Raw genomic sequence first — 12,996 nt, forward strand, 5'->3', positions numbered from 1 at the left:
TGAAAAAAGTTGTACCTAGTCAAGCCTCCAGATTCTCAAGATTCTCTCTGGCGGCTGGGGAATTCTGAGAGTTGTCCACAAAACCAGGAAGATGCCAAGGTGGGACCCTGCCAGCTGGTGGTCAGAGGCGGTGCTTTGACAGACGAGAGAGCAAGGATGGAGGAGGAAGGCACGGCTGCCGTAAAGCTCATCCCCACAAAGCGGATAACTTGGTGCTGAGTGGAAGGACAGCGAGTTTGTTATGGGTTTGTCAGTGGAAGGACAGCGAGTTTGGGGGTGGGTGAGTGTGTCCTGCAGGATAGCCAGTTCCTTTTCCAAGAAGGGAACTTCTGCCTTTCAAGGCCAGTGGAGGGAAAGAGCTGTGAGCCAGTTCCTCAGCCTGCCCCCCCCCCAGCTGCATTAGCAGCACCCCCAGATCACTCGGCCTGCTGTCCTATGCCCATGCTGGGGCCAGCTGGACCGGACCCTGAGAAACACATTGAGTGCAGTTCCCGATAGACACTTCTCCCTCGTTAGCACCTGAGGGGTGGCTGCTTTGAAACACACCCCCCCCCCCGCGCGAGTTCCTCTGCAGCAGCCCAGCCCCAGCCAGCTTTGCACCACAGGGCTGTTTCCATGCTGTAAACATTGGTGGTCTCTTGGAAAGGAAATTGGTTGGACTTACTGGGCACTTCCAGAGGAGCAGTTGTCATCCCTTGTGATAAGGAGGGAAGGAGGGAAGAGCTTGAGATTAGTCAGGTTAAAGAAGCCGGCATTCAACAATTGGTTAAAATAACACAACTCCCAGGGAAGCATCTACTTTTGTCACATTGGCTGGGAGCAAAGCTCTGCAGAGCTGGGGAGGCTCCATAGGGGCCAGGAACCTCCAGGTGGCAGAGCAAGAATTTTTGAAGAAGAGGTGGGGGGTCTGCTCCCCTCACATCTCCCCACAACGCCAGAAGCTGCTCTTGGCCTCCTCAATCATAGCCTAGCCAGCTCTTCACCATGCTTGCTAGATGAACAGCAATTGGGCAAGCCAGCTGTGGGGTACCAGAAGGTTCTGTCTTCGGCCCAGGACTCTTCAACGTCTTCATAAATGACTTAGATGAGGGAATAGAAGGGGAACTCGTCAAATTTGCAAATGACACTATTTGGCAGGACTACCCATCACCCCAGAAGACAAGCTGAGGATCCAAAGAGATCCTGACAGACAATGGGCCCAATCCAACAACATGGAATTTAATGTGGAGAAAAGTTTTACACCTGAGCAGGAAAAACCCAAAGATACAAGGACAGATTAGGTGAAACCTGGCTCAAAAACAGTAACCGGCAGGGGGACTTGGAGTCCTCATCACTTAGACGTGACTCAATGTGCAGCAGCAATCAAAAAAGCTAATGCCATCCTTGGTTGTATGACCAGGCATGGAATCAAACGTGACACATTAGTACCACTTCATAAAGCCTTAGTAAGACTGAATTGAATTGAATTTATTATATTTCTATGCCGCCCTTTTCCCTGAAGGGGACTCAGGGCGGCTCACAACCCAAGTCAAGGGGGGAGTGTGTACAAATAAGGAAAAAAAACACGAACAAAACAATACCACAATTTAAAAACACACAACAACCATACCATTCGAGGAGGGGGGGGCAAAAGCTCTTTAGCCCCAGGCCTGTCGGAACAGCCAGGTTTTAAGGGCTTTGCGGAAGGCCTGGAGGGTGGTGAGGGTTCGAATCCATGGGGAGCTCATTCCAGAGGGTCGGAGCAGCCACAAAGAAGGCTCTCCTCCGGGTGGTCGCCAGTCGGCATTGGCCAGTGGATGGAATTCGGAGGAGGCCTAATCTGTGGGATCTAATCGGTCTAGTGGAGGTAATTGGCAGCAGGCAGTCTCCACATCTGAAGTACTGCATCCAGTTTTGGTAATTACAAAAAAGATGTTGAGACTTTGGAAAAAGTACAAAGAAGAGCAACTAAAACGATTAAAGGCCTGGAGACTAAAACATGAAGAACGATTGCAGGATTTGGGTTTGGCTAGTCCAGAGAAAGAAGGACTAAAGGGGACATGATTTATTTATTTACTTATTTATTGAATTTATATTGCTACCTATTCGCTCATAGCAACTCAAGGTGGCTTGCAGGATATAAAACCATATACAACCATATAAAACAATGAAACTAATAAAAAGAAACAAATAAATTAATATAGTACAATAAAGTCACACCCACACTGCCCTGGCAACAGCAGATCACATAAGACATTTAATGGCTCCATCCCGCTCTGGGTTTCCCAGGCATGATAACAGTATTCCAGTATTTGAGGGGCTGCCCCAAAGAAGAAGGGGTCACATTATTCTCCAAAGCACCAGAGGGCAAGAAACGAGGGATGGAAACTAATCACGGAGAGAAGCGACCTGGGATTAAGGAGAAACTTCCTGACAGTGAGGACAATGAACCATTGGGACAGCTTGGCTCAGAGGTTGTGGGTTCTTCATCACTGGAGGTTTTTAAGAAGATGGTATAGGTTCCCCTTATACCATTTCAGACAAGTGGCTGTCTAGTTTGAGCAGGAGGTTGGACTAGAAGACCTTCAAGGTCCCTTCCAACTCTATTCAGAAGCAGAGGGCTGTCCAGGTGTTGGGCCAGTTCTTTCCCTGCCTGGCCAGCAGATGGCAGCAAACAAGCAGGTGTCCCCTTGCAGTTGCATTGAGGCCAGAGGGAGGCTCCCCCACATCTCTGGGGCCCAACTTAAAGCCCCTCCTCAAGCAGGAAGGTGTCTGGGGGTGGGGGTGGGGGTGGGGGTGGGGAGGAAGCAACAGCTGCCCCTCAGTTCCTGCCTGCCGTTTCCCCATGTTTGCCTCCACTTAGATTTTCAGGCAAGTCTGAAGTCCTGCAAGCAAGAAGACAAACTTTTTGCTTGTGGGATTTAATCCTGGTCTCCTATTTTATGCCCAGATATCTCCACTCACCTGAGAAGACCCTCGAGCGCTTAGGAGAGCCAAGCTTGCCCTCTCTTGGCAGCCCAACCCTTCCCCACCCCTCCTGGGCAGCCGTTCTGGAGCTGCAGCGTCCAGTGGCCAGAGCGGCCCAGTGGCAGCAGCCTCAGCCTGGGCGCAGGGGCCAGAGAGGCCCTGGGGGCTTCGGCTTGGCCTGTGGAATGAGCCTGACTAGGCCCAGGTGGAAGGAAGGCCCGGGGCATAGAAGGGGCAGCAGCCAGCCATGAACAGCCGTTTCCTCCCAACTGAAGCCCAGAGGCCGGGCACGGGGATTGCCCAGGGCATGCTGTGCCCAAGGAGGGGCCTTTGCCTTTGGCTGCCCCTCAGTGGCCAAGGGCAGGTGGGAGACGTGGGCAGGAGCTTGAGTGAGATCCTCTGTGCTCCGCAGTCCCCTCCCACCCCGCTCAGTTCCCTGGGCCTCAAAAACAGAAGGAAAGACATGAAAGCATCCATGGGATCTCTTCGATTAAGGGACTGACGGCCTAAACCACGTTCTCTGCAGCTCTGGCTGAGCCCCGTCCTCTCATCACCCAGGTGGCATTTTTGCTGGCTTCCGCCTTGGCCCGCTTTGGGTGGTTCCGAAGCAGAAGACAGTTCTTGCCTGTCAGAGTTTAAAGCTGGCATCTGAAGACGGCCTTTGGGGGAAAGGAAGCGCGTGAAGGCAAATAAAAGAAGTGATGCCTTTTGATTTAGACATCCAGGTGGGGACGGGAGAGCTGCTCCAAAGGTACCCCAGACACAGGAGGGACGCCAAAAAGATGGCAGCACAGGAGGATAGCAGCTTATCAGAGTTTGGAAGCAAGTTTCAGGCAGAAAACATTACATTCTAAAATGTGCATGAAGGAATCTTCTTTGACAAGCAATCAATTTATAATTAACTCAATTGGAATTAAAAATTATTGTAGAAGAATGAAAAAAGCAGGGGGAAGATGTCCATTTGACAATAATGTAGTTAGACATTTGTAAAATCCTACATGCTGATTGGAAGTACTTGTGTATCCACCAACAATTTCCCCTCCTGGATGCAGATTAGCAGCAGAGCTGATATTGGCCGCCAGAGGCTGGAGTGGGATGTGGTGGGAAGGGGGGGGGGAATTACAGCAAGGACAGCTTTATTTCTTTTGATGTGTCTGGATGCGAGCCGTGCAATGCCAGAGACGCTTAAAACTGCATGCATATTTCACTTTTTGGGGTGTTCCTAAATATACGTGGTCTGTGTAAAGGTTGAATGATTCTGAAGTAGCCTTTTCCCTTCTCTGAAGCAAACGGACAGGAAGGCCAAGGAGATCTCAGTCCAGGAGGGAAGCAAGTGAACTTCTGAAAATCTGCTGTTCTTTATTGTTTAAAAGAAAAAAGGGGGAGAGGGGGGTCTTTCAGTTTCCAGGAGCATTGGGGGGGGGCGTCCAGCCACGGATGTGCAAATGCAGAAGAGATGCCCTCACGTGCCAGGCCAGAGCCACGGAAAAGGCCAGTGAAGATGGGAGCCTGCCTATGGTCCCAGAGGAGAGGGCAGGAGTGCCCCACCATTTGCGGCTGCCTGACCCACAGAACCGGTTGGCTCCTGGCCGAGCCCTTCCCTGCCCCCTTCCCCACATGGCAACGGAGCAACTGGCTGCCCGATCCTTGAGAAGGTCGGCGTCATCTTTCAACGCTGTGAGGGTGATGGCCAAAGCCCTTCTCCTCTTGTCTGCCTTGATGGATGGGGTGTCCCAGAGGTGGGGGCCACCCATCGTGGGACCTTGCGGGGTTGCGAAGGGACCCAGCTCTCCTCCTCCTCCTCCTCTCAGTTGTGTGTGGAGGTTCACACCTCCGGCTTCTCCCGTCCCCCTCTTCCTCAGCCGGGCCTTCAACGGGGAGATGGGGGGGAAGAGCAACACTTCTCCAAGTGTTTTCTGTCAAAATCAAAGCAGAGGCGGGGGCTGCCTGCCGCCCCTCCGTGGTTGTTACAGATGTGTTATTTCAGCAGATGCAAATTATCTTAGGAAGCTCCCAAGCCAGGGCCAGGAGGAAGCTGGGTGGGGAATGAGAAAGATGGGGAGGAGAGGGATGGCAGCAGGAGGGCCGTGGGGAGGCCTTCTCCGGTCTTCTGCCCCAGGACAGAGAACCCAGCTTGGCAAGGGGCACCGCCAGCAGTGGCCGGCAGGAAAAACGGCCTCGATGGCCCCTCAGGACAGAGGGGGCACTCGGGGGAGGCCTGTCTGGAAGGGAGCCCTGCCCACCCTCCCTTCTGCCCAAGGAAAAGAGCCGCAAAACCATTAAAAGCAGCCGGGGGGGGGGCAGAGGCCTTCGTGAGGGTGTCTGAGCTTGGCAATGGGCACCTGCTGCTCCCACCGATTCACCCTGGAGCCGCCCTGGGCAGATGCTGCCTTTCCTTTGGGTCAGTGGATTGAGGCTTTATGGACCTGATCCCCTCCTGCTGGGCGTTGGCCCTCGATGTGTTGGGCCAGACGATGGTTGGGTTTGAAGAGCGGGAGGCAGAGTATTGCAGGCCCAGCCCCGCTTCCTCCTCCGTGCGGCTTCCATGCCTGTAATGGGATCAGCCTCTCCTCCAGGCGTCTTCCCGCATCGCTACATTTTGGCACCGAGTGCTGTTTCCAAACACACCGCAGAGCCAATTCACGCCGCTGCCAGTTGACTGCCGATACAAACCTGCACAATCATTGTGCATTTTGCAGGCGGATGGACCGGCATGAAAGTGCCGGAAAGATTATTTTTCATATCAACGTAAAAATGATCCCACTTGTGTGTCAGCAGAACAAAGCACCGCGACAGGACAAAGAGACTGAAATGGGTTGAAGCATAAAACTGAACGCTTTGCTGAGAAGGAACAGAATCAAGGAAATCACAGAACGGCAGCGACAGACGTTCTCCCTCAAAGTGCCCATTTGTGCATCTGTTCCTTTGTGTAGACTAATGCCAACCCTGCAGCGCTTCCCAATCCACTGAGTGGCAGCCGAGTGGGGGTCCCTCCCAGGGAAAGAGCAACAGCAAAGACAAATTGGGGGGGGGGAGATTGGGGAGCCCCAAGCCAGACAGGTCAGAAGACTCCAGTCCATCATCCACTTGTGGTACAGAGGACCAAGTTTTTCAACTTTCAATTTCCAAACATTAGGGGTGCTCAAATGTTGTGACATGCCTTGAGGATTGTAACGATATTTTGGTTACTTTCATATAATTTAGATGTGCTTGGTAAATAACTACATGAATATCACTTTTTAACATTTTGTTAGTTTCATGCAGACGCCGAAAGAAAAGCTTGCAGGCTCAATCCGGAGAAAGGGAAGAGGCTGAACTCGCCTGTCGGGTCCTCAGCCAAGAGGGCCATCCAAGAACACGGAAGGGTAAAGGCTGTTGGGTTTCATTCAGACGGAGGAAAGGCTCTGGGCAGCTCCTCCTGGCCCTGAGCAACCACCAGCTTCTCCTCCTTCCCACCCTGCCCCTTCCTGAGCCAGCCGCTCTCGGGAATCCATGCCCAAGCAGGCAGAAGAGCTCCCTCCTTGCCCCTGAGCTCCTGCAGCAGATGAAAGATGGGGGGGGGAGCAGTGCAAACTCCAGCCGTGCTGCAGTGGGGACCTGGCAAAGCACAGTCCTGCCTGGGGACCCAGGCATTCAGGGGGCATTCAGGGGGCATTCAGGGGAGGCCTCTTTTCGGATCTCCTTGCATACCCTCCTGGCAAAAGGGTCAGGGAACCGGTTGCCCGGAGGGTGGTGCAGGCAGTTGCTGTAAAGGAAGGTGGGCAGGGCAGGTATGTTGAAGAGGGCAGGACAGCTCCAGCTGCCCAGCTCTGCCCCTCTCTGTCTCCTTCCAAGAAGCATCCCCACCATCCTCGCTCTCTGCAGAAAGCCTGCAAAGGGGGCTCCTGCTTCGCTTCTCTAACCCGCAAATACTTTTTAATCCTGACACCTGCAAACCATTTGATCCGATTTTACAATTGAGCCAGAGGGACGAGGGGCCCCCGGGGGCTGCTGCCTTCCCAGTGTTTGGATTGTAAATGATGGAAAAAATCCCTCTTTGTTATCAGATCTTGTAGTTATTTGAAGTTTGGTGCCCTTTAACCTTGGAGGCTGACACATCATTTATCAATTCTCTGCAAAAATGGTGGCGGATGCAGGAGAAAGGCTGCCCAGGGCCAGAGATGCCTGGCTCTCCTCCGTGAACACCTGCCGGTAAAAGAAAGATCGGGCGGAGGAACTGGAGGGAGCCCCATGGCCAGAAAGCTTTTCCCTCCTGGGCAGCTTTGCATGGGGCCTGACGCGGGACAGGAGGGAAGCCAGGGACCCCTGGGATGGGCTGAGCTTCAGCTGCGGAGTTGGCACCACCACCTCCTTGACTCCCCCTCCCCTTGGGTGCTGCCACCCCTGCTGGGCGGTGGAATGTCCAGCAGCAGAAGAAGGTGGGGAGGCCCAAGGGACGCCTGGCGATGGCTTTCCTCGATGTGGGGGGAAACGCTCGGCCTCCTGAAGACGGAGCGGAGAGAAGGGCATCGCTGCCCACCTGATCGAAAATGAAGAAGACAAGTTTCTGTTTATCCGTAGGCTCATCCCGTCTTGGTAAACCTCTGTCGATTGAATAATTAACCGGTGAAATAATTCAGCACCTTCCCTCGAGTGGCCGACTGGCTTTAAAGTCGAGAGGAGAAGTGGGAGCTTGTTGGCTTTTCTTATCAAGAGTTCCTCCCGGGGCCTTGTTTCCCTTCGGTTCCATTGTTACAGGCCAAGATCCCCGTCCTGACAAAAGGAGATTGTTCTCAGTCGCCTCCCCCTCGCCTTCCCCCCTCTGATCTGGGGGAGCTGCTTGGAAGTCTCTGGAGAGGAACCTCTCTGCTGCTGCTAGCAAGAGCCAAGGGTCAGAGATGGGAGAAGGGCCAGAACAGGCGGACCCTCCAAATGGACCCATCGTGGCCATCGGCCCCTGCTGAGCCTCTCTGGACAGGAACAGGCTACTGGGGTGGGGGGTTCCCTCCCTCCCTCCCTCCCTGGGGTAGATTTGCCCTTCTGGCCTTGGCGCCTGGTCAAGGCAGCAAATGCTGCTGATGGAGAGGGCTGAAAGGCGTGTGAAATAAGCAGTTGCAATGGGACACGAGATGCCCTTTTGAACACCGGGTCATGGAGGGATGCCGAGGAAGTGCCAAATCGGTGGGGCTTCCAGGATGGATGCCCTGCCAAACTGGGAACCGCCCACTGCTCCTGGCTGGCATTGAGGCCGTGGTGGTGGTGGGGAGCCTGGAGGAGAAGCTGGCTCAGCCTGGCCATGCCCGGGCCTCTCACCCTTGACTGCCCCCCTGTCCGCACCCTCCCCCCAGGCCCGGGGGAGTTCCCGCTATTCAGGAAGCTCCCTCTGGCCCATTCTCCAGCGGCACAGAGGCAGCCACTCTGCAGGCTGGCATCTTCCCTTGGCAGCATCTTGCTTGAAGGGCAGAACCCCCTCCTGAGTGTGCCCTTGCCTGGGCTCTGAGCTGCCCACCCCCAAGTCAGCAGCTCCTGCTCTTTTTCTGCCAAAGATGGCTCTCTTTGGCTGAGGCTCCCCCAGGGCCCGTGAGCCAGGGATGGAAGCCTCTCGGGTGTAGCGAGGAGGGAACGGAGGCAGCCGGTGGGGCAACCTCTCCAAGCAGGGCAAATGGCCCCTAATCGGCAGCCGTCGGTTGTCCCTCGCGGAGTCCCAGCTGGCTGCTCCCTCCAGCCTTCCGCCTTCTGGGCTTCTGGACGGCTTTGCCTAAACCTGCTGGGTGGTTCTTGGTAGCCCAAGCAGAGTTTCCAGGGAGCTTGGACCCCCTCCCTCCCTCCCTGCAGCACTCGGAGGCCTCTGGAAAGCAGCTCAAGGGGGGGGGGCTGGGGGGGGACCGAAAGAGCCCCCACCAGGGGAAAGCCCTCGCTCCCGCCTCCCCCATGTTGCTCATGGCAACTGATTGGGGACCAAATGAGCCTCTCAAGGTCTCTTTGTGACAGAAATGGCAGGTCAGCCAGGATCCCCCTCAGCCAGACGCCCAGAAGGCTTTGGAAAGCCTCATCCCACCTCCAGGCTGTCATTCCCAGATTCCAGGGCATCGGCCTCCTTTTCCACAAGGGAGGGGCGGATAATGGTTGGCCATCCTCCCCCCCCTCCGGCTTCCTGGAATTGGCCAACCGGTGGGAGAGGGCAAGGCTGCCTGTCCTGATCCTGGGGGCCTCCTTGTCTTCCCAACTCCCGGATGCCTCCTCCCCCCCCAGGAAGGTGGTCCCATGAGCCTGCAGGGTCTCCACTTCGAGGCAACTGGAAACCAGCGATGATGCCTGCCTTGCTGGGTGTTCACTGCAAGACCCACACCCGCCTCCTCCCTCCCTCCCCTCCCTTGACCCGTGGCCTTCCTTTCCCCTCCTCTTGCCCAGCCTTGGTGGGGTGTTGTGGATATGTTCCTTTTGGGGCTTTCCTCTGAACGGGCTCTGGGAGGGGATGGAGATTGCAGGCTGGCCTTCTGCCCATGGCCGGGGGTGGGTGGGTGGGGGGACTCCTGAAGAGAGGGGCTCTGGAGGGAGCCCAGAGCCTAAAGAAAGGAGATTTTGGGAGTGCCAGCTCTGCTTGGGTCGCAACTGCTCACCTTGGCATAATTCAGAATTATGAACGGTTGGCCATCTTCCTCGCTCGACCCAGGGACGGAGGCCCAGCACCCCAGAGCCCCGTCCCTCCTTTGAAGAGGCCCCCAGAGCCCCTACCCTGAGCTCCCACGATGAGCCCCCTGGTGGCCAGGCTGGCTGGGGCCTTTTCCTGAGGACCTTCTTAGAAACGTAGCCCTGCACACGTTGACCTCCACAGGTCTGCAAGAAGAACATTCCCAAAGTCCGCTGGGCTTTCCGGCCTCTCAGGCCTGGAGCGACTGGGGCCGAGGCTGACCTCCCAAGGCCCCCTTGCTTAGCCCTGGCGTTCCCAAGACCTCCTCCGTTCAGCGGATTTGATCCTGGCAGCCTGTGAATGTTGTTCCTGCCGGACTCCCCACCATCTGCTTTGAACTTCTGGCTCTCCCATGCCAAGCCAGTCAAGAAGATTTATGATGGTGCTGTTGCCTGAGGGCCACGTTTTATGCTGTAAAAAGACATTCACTTGCAAGGAGCATGTTCATCTTCCTGTAACCATTACGGAATCCTGAAGGGAGCTACTGGGAGAAATCAGGGACTCGGAAATCCAGCAAGCTTGCCCTCTGGCCATCCTCAGGAATCCAAGGATCCAGCAGGAGCCTTGAAGGCGGTCCAAAGCAATCCCTCCAGTCACCCTGGCTGAGCAGATGCCCCTTGCAGGAGTCCCTCCCTGGAGGCCCTCTCTTTCTGCACCCTTGAGAGACCCCGTGATCTCTGCAGATGTGGGCAGCCAAGGAAGGGGGGGCCTCCTGCCTCTGCTCGCCCATTCTGCTTCCTGAAGGCCCACGGCCCCTTGGTGGGAGGGACCGAAGCGGAGAGCCCCCTCCGACCTCTGCTTCATTGGGTGGGATCTGAATTGGAGTGGCAGGGTGGCTCCTTCTCTGCTGCCTTCCTGCCCCTCCTTCTGAACCCCCACCCCTCCCCCCACTTCCCCTCTATGGGTCTCGGTCCGGAAGGCAGAGGGGAGGCTGGATGGGGCCCTTTGGATGTGAAAGCCATTTTTGTTCCAATGTACGATGTTCCAGCCTGCTCCAGCTTTCCTTCAAGGCAGAGACCGGAGGAGACCCGGATCCATGGATCTCCTCCAGCGGCTCTTTTAAAATGTGGCTCAGCAGAGGCTTCAAACCAGGGGCAGGGGGGGGGAGCCTCACGACAGCTGCCGTTGGATTTGGAGGTCCGTTGCACGGACTCCCAGGCCAGCCCTTCAAGGGAGCTCCTGGGCTCATCCTGGGCTCCTCTTGGGGCATCAGCTTAGCCCTCTGCCTGCACCTCCGAGAGGGACCCGTGTTTGAGTGTCTCCCAGGGACAAGGACTTGGTCGCATTCATAAGCCCATCAAAAGGCAAGGAAAGCATCTTGGGCCACGGGCCCCCTGGATGGAGGGGATGCTGACAAGCCAGGAAGGGTTTGGAAGGCCAGGCGCCTCCGAGTGGAGCTCTGCCCCGTGGCCGCCTTCTCCGCTCCCACCCCCGGGCCCTTGAAAGGCCCTCGGCTGCTTCCCAGGCCAGGCACACCCTTCCGGGGAGAGCAGCCGCGGCTTCCCCAGGGAAGGCCTGTGAGGACAACTCTCCCCGAGGAGGCCCAGCTGGCCGGGAGGCAAACGCCCCAGGAGGGCAGGGAGGGGCGCCTGGGTGCTGCTCTCGCACAATGTTTGTGGTGCTGGCAGGCACACAAGCCATTAACACATCAAATGCAGCAGGACTGGTAGGAGAGGCTGGGGGGGGGGGGGAAGCCGCCTGGGCCGCCCTTCCTGATCTCTGCTCTCTTCAGAGTCTTTCTTTGGCAATGGACAGATTGCAATGGTGCCTTTGAAGTGGACGGTGTTTGGATAGCGTTTCCTCTCCCCATTTATCTAGGCTGAGGAGCAGCTGCTCACAGGCAGATTGAAGGGACCCCCGAAGGCACCGGGGGCTTCTCCGAGTCCAGGCCAGGCAGGCACAGGAGGCTCCCGAAAGCACCGGCCTCTGGGCTGGCCTGGGCTCCTCGGCTGTTGCCTGACAGGCCTCCTCCGGGGGTTCAACCGCTGGCAGGCCCCTCCCCCGGCTGAGCGGGATGGGACCCCCGGAGGCCGCGATGGGGCCCTGAGGGGGAGGGGCAGGAGGCCCCAAAGGAGAGCCCAGCTGCGTTTCTCCCTCCCTGGTCCTCCTGGGCCCCCAAGGACGGGTGGGTGGGTGGGGGTGGGATGGATGGAGACGGTTTGCAGCCCTGACTCCTCCACCGCGGAAAGAAGAGCCTCCCCCCCCCCAAGGCCTCGTCCAGGCGTCCTGCGGAGGAGAAGCCCCTCTTGACTGCCGAGGCTTCGCTTTCGCTGATAGCTGGACTTTATGGCCGCAGTGGGTGAGGATGAGGCTCCTCCGAGCTGCATGGCGATTCCGGAGCGTTCTTTTCTAAAATGCAGCTGCGATAATAACATTCCCTCCCAAATCTCTTCTCCCCCCCCCCACTTCAGCTCCGAAAGGAAAATACTGCTACTGAGAAGGAGGCCTCGGGCGGGGAGGAAAGGGACGAGCCCAGAAGGGAAAAAATGGGGCTTTCTTCTTGGGGGGTCACTGCTTGCTCCTAAAACCAAGTGCCAGATTTTAGGTGAACTCGAGAGACTCCAGAGGCTCCGGCAGCCTTGAAACTGAAATGGCCATTTTGTGACTTCATAATAATTGTTTATTTGGAATTACACACACTGACACCACACGTATAATGCAGAGTATAGAGCATAAATGCTTATTGCTAGCACAGGCCTTTCTGAAGGTACACGAGAGAAAGAGAAACATTCCTTTCACCACGAATATTGGATAGAAGAAGAAAACTCACTTCTTAGAACATTAAAACAAAGAAACCCCACAACCTTCTGCTATAACACTGTAGGACGTGACGTTCGTCTTATCCAGCTCAGGAACAATACTTGTATCTTGCTTGTGCTTCACCACTGACAGAGAAGAAGGACAGAGGATGCAGAAGCATCACTGGCAGAAAACACTGGAAGGCGGGGAGTGTCCAGAGGGAGCGCTGCCCACCCCCCACCCACCCCGAAAGGCCCGAGGCAGCCCTGGCACTCAGAGGGAGCTTCTCCTGGGCCAGGCAGGTGGAAATGGAGGGCACCTGCAAGGACACCCATCTGTGTGCAAGGAGGCTTGCCTAGAAAACGCCTGCTGCTCTGGGCCACGTGGCCTGGGTGGGTGGGGGGCACCCTGTCTTGTGCCATGGAGACCAGAGGGGGAATTCAGCTGGTTCTCTCCAGTTCGGGGGAGCCGGTAGCGGCGGCGGCAGGAGGCTCCGCCCACCCACCCCAACATAATGCGTGCGCACTGCCCATGCGCAGGAGGCAGTGCACACGCGCAGACGCAGCGAGTGTGCCCACATTTGCGCACCGGCAGGGAAGGTAAGTGAGTCCCACGGCTGACGGAGGCCCCTGGGCTGCCTG

The sequence above is a fragment of the Thamnophis sirtalis genome, unplaced genomic scaffold (assembly GCF_051295495.1).
Source record: "Thamnophis sirtalis isolate CommonGarterSnake01/CBP01778 unplaced genomic scaffold, rThaSir2_p1.2 scaffold_2, whole genome shotgun sequence".
Taxonomy (NCBI): Eukaryota; Metazoa; Chordata; class Lepidosauria; order Squamata; family Natricidae; genus Thamnophis; species Thamnophis sirtalis.